Source organism: Orcinus orca, chromosome 3, assembly GCF_937001465.1.
Source record: "Orcinus orca chromosome 3, mOrcOrc1.1, whole genome shotgun sequence".
NCBI classification, from domain to species: Eukaryota; Metazoa; Chordata; class Mammalia; order Artiodactyla; family Delphinidae; genus Orcinus; species Orcinus orca.
The window spans coordinates 22,574,653-22,593,612 of record NC_064561.1 but is presented as its reverse complement, the minus strand read 5'-3'; the positions used below and the strand labels follow the sequence as shown (position 1 = coordinate 22,593,612).

The window sequence follows — 18,960 nt, the reverse complement described above, 5'->3', positions numbered from 1 at the left end:
AATGAATATGTAGGGTCTGATGAGTTTGTCAATAGTCTATAATTATTAGTGTTATTAAAATAGAATACAAATGATAAACCATATGTAAAAATGCTGTGCGAATAAACTGCTATACCCCAAATAATACAAATGAGTGAATGGCAGTAAATACTAAGAGGGATTAACAACATAAAGGATATTAAAAACACACATAAAGGATATTGAAAACATGATGACCGTATTTCATATTTATGTGTCTTTTTCTCTCTCACTCTTTTTTTTTTTTGCGGTACGCGGGCCTCTCACTGTTGTGGCCTCTCCCGTTGCGGAGCACAGGCTCCGGACGCGCAGGCTCAGCGGCCATGGCTCACGGGCCCAGCCACTCCGTGGCATGTGGGATCTTCCCGGACCGGGGCACGAACCCCCGTCCCCTGCATCGGCAGGCAGACACTCAACCACTGCGCCACCAGGGAAGCCCTTCTCTCTCACTCTTATTCAACTCCTAAATAACTAAGAAAATATGCTCACAAATGGTAAGCATGTTTTGGATGTTCGATGTGTGTTTGTGGGAAAGAACAAAAAAAAACTGCCTCAATTAGGTCAAATATCATACAAGAGATGAATGAGATTAGAGATGGGATTGGGATTTGTGTTAGTGACTCAATAGCTAACCGATCACAGATATGACAGTGTAGTGCAATATGTAAATATACTTTTAAACAACTTCTCTTAAGTTATCTACTGTCTGTAAAGACAATCACACTCAACTGCTCTGCACTTAACCCCAGAGCTTCTGAGTTAGAATCTGTTAGAAATAGGTACACGTTTCATTGCTTTGGCAACATTTACGTGGCTCTGCATCAGGCAATACAACTGCTAAGATCACACCCTGGGAATTCAGGAAAGGCTAGTGTCCAGTTCTGATCGTTCTACCACCCAACTGTGATCTAGGGTAAATTCCTGATTAAAAAAAAACCAAAAAACCCTGAAGATGCTGAAACAGTATTCCCTACTTCACAGGGTCGTCATGGGGATAAAAGGTCATTAGGATAAAGTGCCTCTCACCCAGGAAACACTGATAAATGCTACTGATGCTACCATCATCATCATCATGACCGATCAAGGACATATTGCCACATGGAAATTCAACATTCCCTGGGCCATTAACAACTTTCCTTTAAAGGACTCATATTCTATGTGGGGTCTTAACACCTTCAAATAACAGAAAATACAAGTCTTTACGCCTTTTTTTCTGTAGCTAATTTTGGCATCTTTCAACTCTGTCCACTTAAGTGTCGGTTTAGCATATTCTTGTCACACAAAGAAGGTACTTCCCAAAGAGAGGAACAATGTGTCAAGTGACAAAGACATTGAGTGAAGTCTTTCACATCCTAGATTGTCCACGGTACAGCTCAGCTGGTCTCTGGTTTGGAAGGCCTGGGTCTACTTTGCTCGTCTGGTCCTTAGCACGTGGTCTGTGAAACAGAGGCAGCTGCGGGTAGAATTATAACACAAGCAGAACTGGCTTCAATTCTTCCTTCTTAGGTCTTTTTCTTCTTGTTCAGCTGTACAAGGAACTTGTCTGCCCTCTGTTCCTGCCAGGACGATGTTACATCTGCCTGGATAAGTAGGTCACCATTGTATATCAGGAAAGGTCTTATTTGTAATCATCAGGAACCAGATATGGCTAATTTGAGCAGAAAAGGAAACTTTTGGAAGTTTATGGTTAGGTCTCAGTAACTAGAAGCAGACTAAACAACCGAAAGCCAAGCCTATGCTATTGCAATTATAGGATCAGGCCAAAGTGATGTTATAAGTCCTAGCTGGCCTTGCTACCAAGCAGGAACAGGAAACAGGAGGTTGACCCAGCACTGCTGGTCTTGCTTCTTTACATCATTTATTTGTAATTCAAAATCCAAGAGAGGGGCTTCCCTGGTGGCGCAGTGGTTGAGAGTCCGCCTGCCGATGCAGGGGACATGGGTTCGTGCCCCAGTCCAGGAAGATCCCACATGCCGCGGAGCGGCTAGGCCCATGAGCCATGGCCGCTGAGCCTGCGCGTCCAGAGCCTGTGCTCCGTAATGGGAGACGCCGCAACAGTGAGGCCCGTGTACCGCAAAAAAAAAAACAACAACAAAAAAAACCAAAAAACCAAGAGGCGGTACAGTTGGCCAACCCGAGGTCACCCGACTGTTTTCCATCTGTAAGGGAGACTGAGCATGTGAGTAAACAGTGTATCTGACATGTTCAGCTTGTATAACGAGAGGAAGGCTCTGTTTCTCACCAAGACCCACAAAGTGGAAAATTCCCCAAAGAGAAAGGAATTTCAGATCAGATGCTTGGAAAGTTAAAAACAACAACAACACACAAATGCAGATGTGGAATTAAAGACATGGAGTCATTAAGAACCTATATGTGGAGTGATTCAGACCTGAGTTCACATCTGGAGCAAGCTACTCAATCTTGCTGAGCTTCAATTTTCTCTAAAGGAAACAACATGGAAGATGATGTCCACATGTAACTTGTGGTACAAATGAAGGAGGGTAGTACAGTATATGATGCCTGGCACATCCTATGCATTTTCTAAAACTACTACTAGTACTATTATTATTGTTACTTATTATACAATTTATTGTAGAAATTAACAGGGAGAGTATTAATAAATGTTAATACAGTGCTAAGTGTCACATTTATGATCTCAACTAATTATTTGTTGATTCAACAAACATTCCACATATCAGAAAATAACCTGTTAGTATATATATATATATATTTTTTTTTTTTTACAGAAGAAAAGAAACCGTGAGGCTTAGAAAGTGTAAACAATGTACCAAAAGTCACTCATTTAAGAGGTAATGGAATATTATTCAGCCTTAAAAAAATGAAGGAGATCCTTTCATTTGTGACAATATAGATGAAACAGGAGTGCATTATGCTGATGAAATAAGCCAGACAAGATAAATACAAATGATATCATTTATATATGGAATCTAAAAAGAAAAAAGCCACACTCATAGAAACAGAGAGTAGAAAACTGGTTGCCAGGGGCTGGGGTGTGGGTGGGGAAAAGAGGGGAAGACTGGTAAAAGGGTACAAACTTTCAGCTGCAGGATGAATAAGGTCTGAGGATCTACTGTATAACATAGTTACTACAGTCAATAACACTGTATTGTATAACTAACATTTTCTGAGAGAATAGAACTTAAGTGTTCTCACCAAAAAAAGAAAAAAAGGAAGAAGGTGTCATGAGCTGTTAGATGTATTAATTAACGTGATGGGAAGGATCCTTTTGCAACGCACATGTATATCAAATCATCATGATATACTCTTTGACTATCTTACAATTTTGTCAATTATACCTCGATAAAACAGGAAAAATAGAGGTAATAAAGATGAGATTCCAATCCAGGATTATCTAGCTCAAAAAACTACACTCTTAACCATTACAATATAGTATCCATCCATATGTTGTAACTGTAAAATGCTTAACACAAAGGAAACGTTAAATAAATGGTATTTATTCTAACTCTAATGCTTACTAGATATGTTATGTGGTATGTTTTACTTCTAACTACAAGGGTATAAGGTGCAAATTCTCGCTACAGAACATAAAAGCCCCTGTGGTACCCTGTACGATAAATACAGTACCTGTAAATCTCTCATCTCTCAACCCAGAGTCTCCTCAAGTTGGAGGTCTTTACCCCCTTTATAATGTGGGAATAATGCCTTTCCCACATTTGCACTGGGCATGAAAATCCATACTTCCAGGTGTATACTGAACCTCCACTTAGCTCCTCGTCACCTTGGAATCACCAGACCAAAGATCATTTATTCCATTAATATAAATGATCTAGGGATAGAAGTACAGAATATACAGAGAGTGTTGGAGGAATCTAAACAACAAGTCCTCCACTCTCAAAACAAATTTTAGAGTTCCAAAAGTAAAGAGCAATGTTTGGAAATAAAACTAAAAATGAAACATCTACAATTAGCCAAGTATTTATTATGGGCCAGGCTACTTACTAGGCACTTGATAAACATTACAGCTCATCTTCCTGCAGTCCTTCAAAGCATATAATATTGTTTCTATTTCATAGAGAAGAAAATTGTATCTAAGCAGGTTAGTGATTAGCCCAAGACCACAGGGCTAGGCTGTAAGAAAAGAAGGCCAAGTTTCAGTGGTCAAAATGGTGATGGATGTTATAACTAGAAGATTATGGATAATCAAATAAAAATATTCAAAACGGTCCTAATGTATTATTAGGATTTCTTTAGAATAACTTGGGTGCCTTAGTGAATACAGTAGTGGTAGGCACTATAGTCTCTTTAATTTGCTAATCATACAAATCTACTTTAATATTCTTGGTGACAAGGAGCTAACTACTGATAAGACAGCTTCTTCAGTTTTGGGGCTACTCCAGGGTGAAATGCCGGAACGTCTTACTGCCTGCAATGTTACCTAGTTCTACCAGGGGGAATAAAGCAGAACAAATGGCCACTGTTCTTGACAAATGGATACAGTTTCAGTTTTTCAAAATGTCAGTGTCAGATTCATTCACTGTATCAGATAGATCTGTCAAATGGCTTTGCCCATTTACTAATGGATGGCACACTGCAGACACACGTTGGGTCAAAGGACTCAATGTCACCTCATTGATACTGTCATCAATATAATTTGTATTGGCATTTTGTCTCACCCTGACTTTAAGGACTATGTGGGGAGATCCAAGTCTCCAGACCATGGACTGATCACCTCTGCTTGACACAGTATTCTCTGCTCATTTCCAGAGGGGACCAAGGATGAGCTCTTGTACTTCTGAGTCTATTCACCCTACCTGGCAACACATAGTAGCTGGGCTGATTGGATCAAGCAGGAGCCCCAGAGTTTAAATTTCCAGCTGCATTGGAGGAAACAGAGGCTATGCCCCAATCCCATAACCCCTCACTTCTTACTGCTAGCCTATCCTAGGCTGTTCTTGCTGATAGGAGTATTTCATGCTAAAAATTAATTTTGCTTACCTGATGGCAGTCACACAACCTCAAATGCCATTTTTATAAATAAGGCAACCACCAATGGAGTATGATTTAGGGTTTTTTCTTCTGTAGACCCTGCCTACCCTATAAAATCTCCCATTACTGCATCATGGAGACTATAATCCCTTTCCGAGGGAATAGATTCTTTCCAACCATAAGATGAAATAAGAACCTACATTTCCATACTGCCCAAAAGGAAATACACTGATTACAAAATGCAGGAGAATGACTGATTTTCCACATTTGTTGTGTTCATTAAAGGGTTTTTGAATAGACTTGACAGTATTAAAGAAGTTCAACACACACAAAATAAAAATTAATAAATGAAGAGAAAAAAATTGCATTTACAACAAACAACAAAATAAACACATTGATATATAAAAGGTTGTTATACATCGATGAAAAATGGATGTCATAAAGTCACAAACTAAAAAGTATTAACAGCCAATAAAGATATGAAAATATGTTCAACCTTGCTATTATTAATCAAAGAAATACAAATAAAATAATTCAGGTGTCATATTTTACTGAGCTAGAATGACAACGTTTTAAAAAACTTGATAATACTGGTATTGATATTGATAATACTGGTACTGATGAGTGTGTGTAAGAAACCACACTGGATGTTAAATTCTTGGTAGAAATAAAAAGCACGGTAACCTTTCTGGAAGACAATATGTCAGTATGTACCAGAACTGACAACCAGCCATTCAAGTTCTAGAAGTCCATTCTAAGGAAATAAACAAATGCTCAAAGACATATGAACAAGGATGCTTGTCTCATTGTTTAGCAAAGCAAAACAGGAATAATCTAAATGTTGAACAGTAGGGACTGGTTCAATAAATAATAGAATGCTGTTCAACCATTAAAAATGCTGCTGCAGATTTTTATTAGGTGATGAGTAATCATAATTATATTACTAAATAAAAATGTTATAGAACTGTTTTGTAGTTTGATATAATAATTAAAGGTATTTTATACTTGCATTGTATTTATATGCACCCCGTCACAAAAAAGTTTCCAAAGATACCCTCAAAAATGTTACAGAGATGATTTATCAGAAATGGGATTTTGAGTTATTTTTCCTTTTTTCTTTAAATCCTTTCAATTTTGGAGTTTCTGCAATGAGCCTGTATTATTTTTACAATTAAAAATATTTAAATTTACAACAAAAGGATCTAAATTCCTCCAGTTTTCCATCCTGGCTCAGGGTATTTGTGTAAAAAAAAAAAAAAAATCAGCTTATTTTCTCTTTTGCATCAATCTAAATTTACTTTTCGTAAGTTAACTATTTTAGTCTGGCAAAAGTTTCACACAGGAAAATTGTTAAGGTCTGAGTATGCTATTACCTTTAAAAGCACTGGAAACTTTGAAATTATTTCTTTCAGAATTTTCATATAATACTGAAAGGCGGGGGGGAGGTAGCAAAATGAAGGGAAATAGATAGTAGTAGTCAACTTCAATTAAGAAAAAGCAACAAGAGGCAGTTTGTACTCTTTTGATACGGCAGAAGCCCCATGTGTCAACTCATGCTAAAAAATGGATATATACACACACATATATATGTTTGTGTGTATTATATGTATATGTGACACACACACATAATTAATCCACAGCCTTAGGCTAATCACTCATTGTGGCAGAAACAACGAGCTGTTGACTACACTTTAATTAGCTCCTCCAGCCTGTAGAGGCATCACTAGGACCAAGATAGGAACAACATTCTCCATCTCTGCTTGCATCTGGGTATGGTTCTATCCCAAAGAATGTGACCAGAGGTGACCTGAAGAGTTTATGTCTGAAGGATAACGAGTTGATAATTGTAGCTTGCAGCTTCCTCTCTCCTTTCCTTTTTAGGACAAACGTAGAGCCACTTGATGAAGGTGGTGGGTCCCTGAATAACTGAGCAGAAAACTGACCCTCAGACCACCAAAGTCCATACTACACTCCTGAGTGAGTGAGAAATGAACTGTCCATGTGTTGCTCCACTGAGGTTTAAGGTATATTATTTAGTGTTTAACTAACGCATTTTTTCTTTAAACCTCAGTTGCCTTCTCTGTAAAATAAAGTCTTTGAAAAGGATCCACTGTAAGTTTTTTCCCTTGCTTATGTTTTTACCTTAGTTTTTAACTCTCAGAAACGTTGCGCGCATTCTACCTTTTAAGTTAGTAAGTCTACTTTTTTTCCCACAAAGACGGGTTCTTCAAGTTATGGAGAAGTCATAGCAGACTGTTGCTTCAGTTTAAGATACGCATTCACATATGAGATGAGAAGGGTGAGGACCCAGAGAAACGCCTTTGACAGAGGGGAGTGAGAGCACACTGAAGAATGTTTAGTAATAAAGAATTCAGATGGGAGAAACGGATGGGTTACATCGAACAGATTTGCTCAAAGGAATTCTGGAAAGGCAAATATGTGAAAATGTATAGCAAAGACATGGAATGCCTTTTGGTCCCTAAATGGATTTCATTTCAAAGACGTGCATATTGCAAATACATGTACCATAACACTTCTCTGTCCACTTCTAGAATCTTCTAAAGCCTGACAGAACATCTGCAGAGAGAGGATGTCATTCCAAGATAATCGACTGCAAGTGACTAAATTAAGATAAAAATGTCCTTACCCTTGAACAGTTTTTAAAGAGATTTTAGAAGAAAGGAGCCCTCCAGGGGGTTGTATAACTATATAATTGTACCCTTTCTAAAAGGCTATTTACAGATACATAATGTTTCCCCTCCATTCTTTAAAGTAAAATATAGGATAAAAAAAAAAGTTTGGGGATAATATTTGTTTGGGACAGCAGGCACTGCTAATCAGTACCACTCTCTCCTTATTCCTTACTATCAGAGCCCTGGTTTAGGAGACCCCATTATCCTTAAGGCTAAGGTGGCCAGTTTAAAATCCGAGCTGATGAGATCTAAGTGCAAGTCTGCTGACCATCTGTGGTAAAAAATTTGCTCTCTGAGTTAGACACTGCCTTTTTTTTCTTACTTAATTTCTTTTTTTTTTTCCTTTTCTTTCTTCCTGCCCCAATTGTTGGAACACTATTGGAGATTCTGGGGTCACTTTGAAGCTATGTGGACGTGCTAGAGATGTGGAAGCTGGAAGAGCGAAGCAACCCAGTCCCCTGGTGATGCCCTTCAGCAGCTGGACTAACGCTAGAGGGACTATCTCCAAACTTCCTGCTACCCGTGGAAAGTAAGGTAAATCACTCATTCACTTTCTGTTACCTACTAACTGATCCAGAACTCTAACCTCAGGGTTCTAGAACCCTTCTCAGTATCCCATAGTCATACTCATGTTCCGGACTCCTGATCATCAGACTTGCTTATAGCAGATGTATGGGGAGGGCAGGCTCTTCTGGAAGCCCTCATACTTCCTCCCCTACCCCCACCACACACAAATAATGATCTTTATGTCCACTCATCCTCCTATCTACACTCAGAGGCCAGGGCCCCCAGGAAGGCTTCACTGACAACCCTTTACTCCTCTCTACATGCAGAAAGGGTAGAGGTGTGGGCTCTGGAGTCAGACTTCCTAGACTTGAATTCTTAATCTGTTACTTACCAGTTTAGGACGTGGGCAAAGTAGTTACCTTCTCTGGACACCCCTGTAAAAGAGGAACACTAAGTAGCACCTATGTACCTTACTGAAAGGATTAAATGAGCAAATGCAGGTAAAGTTCTTATAATTTTTTCTTGGGTCAATCAATTGTAGCTGCTATTGTTACCTTTGGCTAATTTAGGGCAGAGTCCCTTTGCCCTCCTTTGGTTCTCTGGGCCCGTCTCATTCACAACACACACAACCGCATACTGCATTCACAACACACACAACCGCATACTGCAGAGTTTTGAAAGGTGGTTCTCAAAATGTGGTCCCTGGGCCAGCAATATCAGCCACACCTGGGAACTGGTTAGAACTCTGGCACTGGAGCCCAGCAATCTGTGTTTTAACAGTATTCTCAGGCATATCTGATGCACTCTAAAGGTTGACGACAACTGAGAACATCTGGCTCACACTCTCCTGGAGGCATTCACCAAAAATAGAGTTACAGGACCTTACACCTTACCAGTTGGAGAAGGGGTCTAGTAATTGCCCTGGTTATCAGGCTTGTCATGATTTTTCAGCACATAAATGTTTGAGAATCACTGCCATTTTGAATGTGTGTTTCACTTGTCTGTTTTTCCAGTAGACTTCACTTCCTTGCAAGGAAGGTTTGTGAAGATTTGTTGCTGTTGTTTGCATTATTAGTTTTATTATGCTAATTCTAGAATCTCTGGCGCATAGTGCAATCTCAGGCAGGAAGTAGTGGCTCATTAAAACAGGTATCCCAAAAGTCTTAGTAGAACTTCAAGATTAATTCCTTCAGGAAGAGGTAAAATTGTCATTAGATGCAGATGATATGATACTATATATAGAAAACCCTAGAGACTCTACATGAAAACTACTACAACTGATAAACGAATTCAGCAAGGTAGCAGAATACAAGATTAACATACAGAAATTGGTTGCATTTCTTTATACCAACAATGAAATATCGGAAAGGGAATGTAAAAAAACAATGCCTTTTAAAATCACAACCCTCAAAATAAAATACTTAGGAATAAACCTCACCAAGAAGGCAAAAGACTTATACACTGAGAACTGTAAGACATTAATAAAGGAAAGTGAAGATGATTCAAAGAAATGGAAAGACATCTCATGTTCTTGGGTTGGAGGAATTAATATTGTTAAAATGCTCATACTACCCAAAGCAATCTACAGATTTAATGCGATCCCTATCAAATTACCCATGACATTTTTCATGCAATTAGAACAAATAATCCTAAAATTCATACAGAACCATAAAAGACCCAGAATTGCCAAAGCAATCCTGAAGAAAAAGAACAACGTTGGAGGCATAGCCACCCCAGACTCAGACAGTACTCCAAAGTCACAGTAATCAAAACAGCGTGGTATTGGCACAAAAACAGACATATGGATCAATGGAACAGAATACAGAGCCCAGAAATAAACCCACACATCTCAGTTAATCTTTGACAATTAATCTTTGACAAAGGAGGCAAGAATATATAGTGGGAAAGAGACAGTCTCTTCCGCAAGTGGTGTTAGTAAAGTTGGACAGCCTTATATAAACCAGTGAAGTTAGAACACATCCTTTTACCATACACGAAAATAAACTCAAAATGTCTTAAAGACTTAAACATAAGACATGACACCATAAAACTTCTAGAAGAGAACACAGGCAAAATATTCTCTGACATAAATCATACCAATGTTTTCTTAGGTCAGTCTCCCAAGACAATAGAAATAAAAATGAAAATAAACAAAGGGGACCGAATCAAACTTACAAGCTTTTGCACAGCAAAGGAAACCATAAACAAAATGAAAAGACAACCTACAGAATGGGAGAAAATATTTGCAAATGATGCGACCAGCAAGGGCTTAATTTCCAAAATATACAAACAGCTCATACAACTTGATGACAATAAAAGCAAACAACCCAATCAAAAAAATAGGCAGAAGACTTAAAAAGACATTTCTCCAAAGAAGAAATACAGATGGCCAATAGGCACATGAAAAGAGGCTCAACACTGCCAATTATTAAAGAAATGCAAATCAAAACTACCATGAGGTACCACCTCACACCAGTCAGAATGGCCATCATTAAAAAGTCTACAAATAACATATGCTGGAGAGGGTGTGGAGAAAAGGGAATCCTCCTACAACACTGTTGGTGGGAATGTAAGTTGGTGCCGCCACTGTGGAAAACAGTATGGAGGTTCCTCAGAAAACTAAAATACACCTACCATATGATCCAGCAATCCCACTCCTGGGCGTATATCCAGACCAAACTAGAATTCAAAAAGACACATTCACCCTGATCTTCACAGCAGCAATATTCACAATAGCCAAGACATGGAAACAACCTAAATGTCCATCAACAGATGAATGGATAAAGACGATGGGGTACATATATACAATGAAATACTACTCAGCCATAAAAAAAAGAATGAAATAACGCCATTTGCAGCAGCAACATGGATGTAACTAGAGATTATCATACTAAGCAAAGTAAGTCAGAAAGAGAAAGACAAATACCATGATACCAGTTATGTGTGGAATCTAAAATATGACACAAATGAACCTATCTATGAAACAGAAACAGAATCAGAGACACAGAGAAGAGACTGGTGGCTGCCAAGGGGGAAGCAGGTGGGAGAGGGATGAACTGGGAGTTTGGGATTAGCAGATGCAAACTGGTATATATAGATTGGCTAAACAACAAGGTCCTACTATATAGCACAGGGAACCATATTCAATATCCTGTGATAAACCATAATGGAAAAGAATATGAAAAAGAATGTATATACATATGTATAACAGAGTCACTTTGCTGTACAGCAGTAATTAACACAACGCTGTAAACCAAGTATACTTCAATAAAAAATAAGTTAATTAAATTTTTAAAAAGATTAATTCCTTCAGAAGAACAAGTACTACACATTCACAGAAAAAGCACCCTTTGAAAGTTTAAATTTTTGAATTTCTTTGCCACTTCCTTAGTTTTGATCATCTTGGACAATATATTTTTAATATTGACTTTTAAAAAGAATTGTGTTTCAGTGTTTGCTATCCTTAGAGAGACAGAAACAGATAAGTACAACTAAATACTTATTTTTCAAAAGTCTCAAAAGTATAAGGGAAATGAAAGTAATTATATCTTCAAATGATTTTGGGGTATGTTTCTAATTTCATACTTCTGATGCGATTAAAGATTAAAACTGTATTAAGACATTTGAGACATGTCGCATTGGTATTAAATGAATTTAATTTTGTATAAAGTGGCAGAAATATTTTCTTCAGCAAACATACCTGCAGATATAAAATCACAACCATAAATCTACAAAAAAGCAAGCTGTTGAATGAAATCTGATTGGTTATTTCCCTGCAGTATGGATCTGCTAATAATTTAATTTACTACTTGCTAACAGAAACCAAAATTTAAATATACATATATATGTGTGTGTATATATATATCTCTCTCTTCAATTTTAAATCATTCATATATATGAACAAGTATACATACACATATATAACAATTGTTCATATATATATATACAATTTAAATTGAAGAAAGTACATCTGGTGGCCTATTTTTTCCCCCCGATTTCTAAAGAACACCATATTCTATTCTAGGCAGTGGAATGTCAATCCACCTTAAGGGTTGTTCAATGAGCATATCTGAGAAACCACTGGTTTAGCCAATGATGTACTTATTGAGGGAGGCCCTAGTGCCACTGTCAAGAGCTTATCCACAGGAGAGATAAGAAGGTACTTGTTTGGTTTGTGAAAAGAAGGAGTAGTGAGGAATGGCAGGTAGCTGCAGGCTGATGACACGTGATGTCCATATATATGTAGAACCAACACGCCCATAATTGCACCCGTTTTCCATACCCAAATCCAAAGCCTTTATATCATTAATCCCAGGCAAAAATGGTAAGATTCATGTGTGTTACTATCCCACGGCTTCAAGATGCCTCTAAACTCATATGAGTATGTCTTAGTTTTATCAGTGGAGGACAAACCAGGCTTCTATCACCAAGCCCCATTCCATAACAGGCAAACCAGTCCAAGACTTCTCTGAGTGCTGCAGGAGAGTCTATGGAAGGGGCGCTCACTCCACTGTGATGCCTAAAATGCCTTTGCACAGAGCAAACATTCAATACATGCTGAGTGAATGAATCAGTGAACTGGTGTCATAAAACAGGCTTATTTCAGGGAAATTCCATTCAACAGGCTGGCATTCCTTCCTACCCATCTTAACTGTTAAGCTTGCCATCAGACAAAAATTTAATTATAAAATGTTAGAGCTGAGGAAATTTTAGAAACTATCTACTCTCCAGAGGTATACAACTTTAATTCAGTGGTAAAAATCACTAGGAGTGATTTAGAAGTCCATCAGACCTGAGTCCAAATTCCACATCTACCATAATTTTGTGAGCAAATAACTACTTCTGAGGCTCTGTTCCATGTATGCATTATGGGATATCATAATAATACATACATTAATTGTATGACTATCAGGGGATGAAATGACACAACCCATTTGCCATGGTCGGCTAAGTAATTTGCACCAAGTAAGCACTCAAGACATTAGCCAATATTAATAGCGGAGAGATGAAAACAAAACTCTGGGACTGATGCCTACCCTAGTGGCCCCAGTGGTCATAATGACTGTCTTCCATTCAGCCTGCTCTCTTCTCACTAAGACTAAGGAAGAGAAGATGAACAAATTAGGAATAACAATTTGAAAATGGTTTTATACTCCCTGAATGAATGGAATTATAATAAAATGATTCATGAGTTCTGCAGAAATATGATGAGACTTTAGATCTTTATGTTAGTTCTCTCCAAAACCAATTGATGGCCCTAAGATGTACCTTCCCACCCAGCCCCATCCTTACCAGGATCAAATATCATTGTAAATGGAAAAGTCAATAACACATAATCAACAAGCTAAGTTACAAGCCAGTGAAGTCTCGGAGCTTTGATAGAGAAAATTCAGATTTATCATGATATGTAAAAATAAGATGATATGAAGAACTCAATCTAAAAAATACTACCTGGAGATCTATAATCTCTACAATAGTGCTATAAAAAGTAAAGAGCTAGAAATCTATTTAGATGGTTTTCCTTATAAGAAAGCACTTTCTGTATAACTTTTAATGTACTTACTATTGATGAGAACAATTCAACAAAATTCAAATAAATATCTGCAGATGTCCTACAAGAAGAAAAGAACAGAGTTAGATGTGACAGGGGATAACCGGACTTCAGGATGAGTAAGACCCTATACTTGACCTCAATAAATTAACATGAAATACAGTGGATGAGTCATGTACAGAATGTCAGAATTCTAAAAGGCCAAGCTAAGTACCAAAAGGAACACGTGGGGACTCTTAAGAAGGAAATAAAATATTGGTTAGTTGATTACGAAAAGGCAGAAGGGAGTAGGTTCCCTTTGGCTGCTCTTTGAAGAGATCACTTCCTTTCCCCCCTAGTCCTGAGGCTAGGGTGGCATGGGCAATAGAGGAATGTGGGGACTGAGAATCATTTCTACTCTCACCAGAGTGGCTGGAAGCAGATTTTCTTACCAGGATGTAGTAGTATGCTAATATTTAAGGGTTCTTGAGGTCAGAGAGAAGGGTTTGAATACTCCGGCTCCATCTCTTGCTGTGGGTCAAGTTTCTTACCTTTCCAACACCTCGGCGTCTTTATCGGAAAATTGGGGACGATGATAATGTCTCCCACCTGAGTGTGAGAACTACATGATATAGTGCATACGCAGGGCTAAATTTGGTGCCTGGCAAACAGAAAGTGCTCAGTACGGCAGGCGAGTGTAGTGACAATAAAGGCAAAGATGACGGGGGTAGTGCCGGTGTTGCTTCTGCCCCCAGAACAGGCTCTGACTGGGAGACAGTTAAAGCACCTTTGGGTTCATGGGGGTTTATATATAAGCAACGGTTGATCAGTGTGAGCTGGTTGTCCAAATGATTATGTGCAATCTAAGAAAAAAATGGGCCTCGGATCTGCTCAGCTACTTAATAATATTAGCAGCGGTAGTAGTCAAAGAAGCTAAATTTTATTAAGTGTTTATATGCCAAACAACGTGCTGAACGTTTTAAAAGGATTTACTCACTTATTACAAGGAGGCTATATGCTAGGTCCTGATAATGTTATTCGTCTCTTTCAGATGTTGACTGAGCCTCAGACGGGTTACAAAAGCACCTAAGATCCCGTTGTCAGTACATGACGGAAATGAGTTCAAATCCAGCCTGTCTGACTTGTTCTTAATCACTAAGGTATGAAATTAAGCATGTTGCCCTTTGCCTGATTCTCCTTCTGAGGCCTGAATATTTCACTTAGCTGAGTGCTGAAGAGAGAAAATTCTCTCTCCTTGACCCAACTTGGCATCAATATCCAACTCCCCTTCTCAAAACGGGTTGCTTCAACGAGCAGCAATGAATGCCGGGTCGTGGACCAGTCACCTTGATGACTAAGAGTCAGACACTAGGGAAAGAAAATGCTCTGTGACAAACCTACCCTTGTACAGAAACAAGACAGAAATGGGGGGACAGGGCAGAAGATAATGGAATAAGGCATAGGAAAAATAGCACCTGGCATCGTGACAGTAATAGTAATAATAGTATTAGTAGTAGTAATAGTAATAATAATAGACTTTACTATGCTCTAGGCATTGTATTAAGTGCTTGGTGTAAGTGACTTCATTTTAACATTGAAAACAAGTCTATGAGGATGAAATATTATTAACATCATTTTATAGGCAGGAGTATTGAGGTTCAGGTAATCAGGTAAATTGCCCAAGCTCATATGGTTAGCAAGTGGAAAGCAGAGATTTGAACCAGCACCTACACTCCTAACCATTATGCTATAACCATTATGCTATAACCATTATGCTGAAGACATAAGAATTCCAATGGTCTTTCCCCATAACCCACTCCTGCACTCCAGACTTAAATAGTCCAAGATCAAGAGAGAGCAAGCTTGGAGTTGCCACTCTTCAGTGAGTGTCAATCATTTCAAAACAGTGTGTTTGCTAACAAGATGCAGTTCCTGTGATAATCTTCTCAACCAGCTATCAAGAAACAGGAAGCAAAGATTCAAGTAACAGGATGTTCCTACTTACGAGGAAGGTGGGACAGCATAGTTGACACTGGGCTTAACTGTTCTGGAAAACGTGGTCCCAGTAGGCATACACGCTGGTACATTTTCCCCACCTACCAAATACAAAAGAAGTATTTCATTTCCATGTTGCTCTTCAAAGTTCCACCTCATTTGTGCCTGTCATTCATCCTCTGGCCTCTTCCTGTCTCCATTTCTGTACAGAAAGGTGCTGAGTCTCTGCTCTCGGATACAAAAAGGGTGTGTTAGGAGAGGGAGCCATGGTACCTCGATGTCTTTTTTTTCCATCTTAATTCTATTATGCCAACTCCACTGAACTTAATTAGAGTGAATACAGAATTACACAATTACCCTCTGTTCTATTCTTCAGATGTTATATTTTGATAAAATTTACGACATGCTGCTCTCCCCTTGAACACCAGATGAACACTAGAAATGGATGTGTGTTGACATAAAATCTGTTATAATTACAATTAAAGTATAGCTTACATAATGTTAGTGTTAACATAAAATTATAGATGTGTAGAGACAACGTGGTCATGCATTTTTTAGTATAAGTACATGCTTAGACCAATATCTGTTAGCGGAATGAAGATGGAAGAGAATTTTGGTTAAGCCACAAAGGCTGTTTAAGGACTTGCAGATAGCTAAGGGGAACTCAAAGACCAGTAAGATAATATTTCCCCTGCCATGTTTGCAATTGCAAAGTGAAGGGAAGATGTGAAAGTACGTACCCCTATGGAAATTACAAGACAAGTACATTTTTTTCCTTGAGTACCTGGGTAAGTGCTTAAATTCTAATGTATGTCAGTGATGCAAATTTGCAACTGAGTTTGATAAATCATAAAATAATAATTATACATATATGTATATAAAACTGCATGGAACTAGGCAGTTCAGAATTACTTCTAATTAAAGAGGCACCCTGTGACAACTAACTTAAACCTTACAAAATATGGTTCCAAGTACCCTATCAGAGTGAAAAGCAGGAGACTGAAAGGTTTATTGTAAATGTTTGTAGTCATGGTGTCTTAACTAAAACTACTGTGTCACAAATACTATTAAAATAATTGTGACATTTTATTCACTTTTACTGCAAACAACAAAAGAAACTATAGGTATTTTTTCATTTCAGGTAATTATTTTAGCTAACAGTTATTAAATGTTTTGAGAAGACAGAGTGCTAATTGCATTACTTCATTTTATCTTTAAAATAGCGCTTCCATGTAATTATTCTTAATATCTCCATGGTATTAAAGGGTATCTCTAGTTTAGACCTTTCTTCAGAACTGCAGACTTGTGTATCCAACTGTGTACTCAGCATCTCTCCTTGGATGTCACGAAAACATCTCAAATCTTATACCTCCAAAACTGGTCTTTAATCCCCCAAACATGCTCTACCCCAAACTTTTTCCATCTTAGGTGACAGTAACCACACCTTTCCAGTTCCCCAGGCCCTAAATCTCGAATTCACCCTTGACCCCCTCTTCCTTTCCATTCTTGCATTCAATCTACCACGAAATGCTGTCACAACCTTCCCAATGTGCCACTTCTGAGAATTACCAGCCACTAGCAGCCTGGTGCAGGCCAACAACATAGACCTCGAGGATCCTGTAGTCGCCTCCTGAGATTCTCCCTGACTCCACTCTCTCCCCACATCCTCAAGACCACAGATAGAGTTATGCTTTTCAAACAAGAGACAGTTCATGCCACACCTCGGCTAAAATCCTGTCCCTGGCTGCCTACATTTAGAGTAAAAGACACAATGCATGTGATGGCCTCCCAGGACTTACCCAATCCATCCCGTCACATATCTGACCTCCAGCCCTCCTGCTGTCTCTTCCTCCCCACTGACTAAGTCAGCCAGGGTGGCCTCCTTGATATTCCTCCAAGCTGCCTGGCATATTTCTGCCTTAGAGTGTTGGGACTGGTTATTCTTGCTCCCAGGGAGTGGTCGCCCCATCATACATTCTGACAACTCCCTCACTTCAAGTCTTTGCTCAAATGTCAACTTATAAAATCCACCCTGACTACCCTATTTAAAATCAGAACCTACCTGTACACTCCTCCAGCACTCCCAACCCAAGCCTCTTCAGTGAGCTTCACATCCTTTTCCTTATCCCGTAGCGCCCATCAACCTGTGACAAAGCATAGAATTTATTTATAACATCCGTTTCCACACGAGAGTGTAAGGAGGGAGAAAGCATGCAAGAAGGAGCACGCAGGCAAAGGCTCTTGTCTAATTTATTCATTGATACGTCCAAGCATAGAGAACAGGAAGATGCTTGATAAATAGTCCTGAAAAAGATACAGATGAGGAAACTAGTAGTAAAGCTCAGAAAGTTTAAGTAACTTCCTCAAGGTTTTAGAGCTAGAAGAGGGTCACAGTAGAATTCACACTTGGGGATGTCTAACTTCAAATCTCTTAGCCTATCTTTTTTTTTTTTTTTTTTCTTCACGGTACGCGGGCCTCTCACTGTTGCAGCCTCTCCCGTTGCGGAGCACAGGCTCCGGAGGCGCAGGCTCAGCAGCCATGGCTCACGGGCCCAGCCGCTCTGCGGCATGTGGGATCTTCCCGGACCGGGGCACGAACCCGTGTCCCCTGCATCGGCAGGCGGACTCTCAACCACTGCGCCACCAGGGAAGCCCCTCTCTGCTATCTTAAGTCCATGCAATTCAGGATTTGTTTTAATCAGTGCCATGGAAATTCTCACTCCACTGAATAGGATCACTAAAGTGTTCTCTGTCTAGATCTATATATATATTTTCCATTTAAACAAAGGAAACAGAAGAGGGGAATTCATCATGGGTTACTGCGGTAATTTTACAGCAATTTTAGCAATAATGACATTTAAGTAATAGTGATATTTAGTGATAGCATAATAATAATAAAATAATAGCTCTTAAATGTATTGAAGATGAATCGCATGCTAAACTCGGTGCTAAAATATTTCCATGTATACTTTGTGCAAAATCCTTATGAATATTCTATCAGATGAGCTTGATGTGTAACTCCACCAGGCATACTTCTCTTATTCCGCTTTCAAAGATAAGGAAATTGATGAGAAGTGTGGTAACCGTTTGATCAAGATGAGACTGGTAATAAGTTGTGAGTATGAATTTAAATTCAGGTCTAACTCCAGAATTTGATTCTCAATCCATACATGAAAATTCTGATAATTCCTTTGATAAGAGTATGTTTTCTCCTGGAAAACATCCCCCATTATGTCTGCCTGTGCTCAT

The 18,960-nt window shown here is 38.7% G+C and overlaps 2 protein-coding genes across 5 annotated transcripts in view; one reads left to right on the top strand and one right to left on the bottom strand.

Annotated features, from left to right (window-relative positions):
* Positions 1-18,960, top strand: part of LOC125963841 (UDP-N-acetylglucosamine--peptide N-acetylglucosaminyltransferase 110 kDa subunit-like) — a 673,346-nt gene that overhangs the window by 268,845 nt on the left and 385,541 nt on the right. The gene's annotated exons all lie outside the window — the stretch shown is intronic.
* LOC117203448 (UDP-N-acetylglucosamine--peptide N-acetylglucosaminyltransferase 110 kDa subunit-like) overlaps positions 1-18,960 on the bottom strand; it is a 110,734-nt gene that overhangs the window by 88,130 nt on the left and 3,644 nt on the right. Inside the window, exons 2-6 of one of the 4 annotated variants that reach the window (XR_007476261.1) lie at positions 17,774-17,855; positions 15,722-15,812; positions 13,750-13,798; positions 8,578-8,620; positions 4,844-5,195 (exon numbers count right to left, since the gene is read on the bottom strand). The gene's annotated coding sequence lies outside the window, so the exon portion shown is untranslated. Of the gene's footprint in view, positions 1-4,843; positions 5,196-8,577; positions 8,621-13,222; positions 13,285-13,749; positions 13,799-15,721; positions 15,813-17,773; positions 17,856-18,960 lie in introns of those variants that run through there. The other 3 variants (XR_007476260.1, XR_007476263.1, XR_007476262.1) reach the window with 3 other exon arrangements.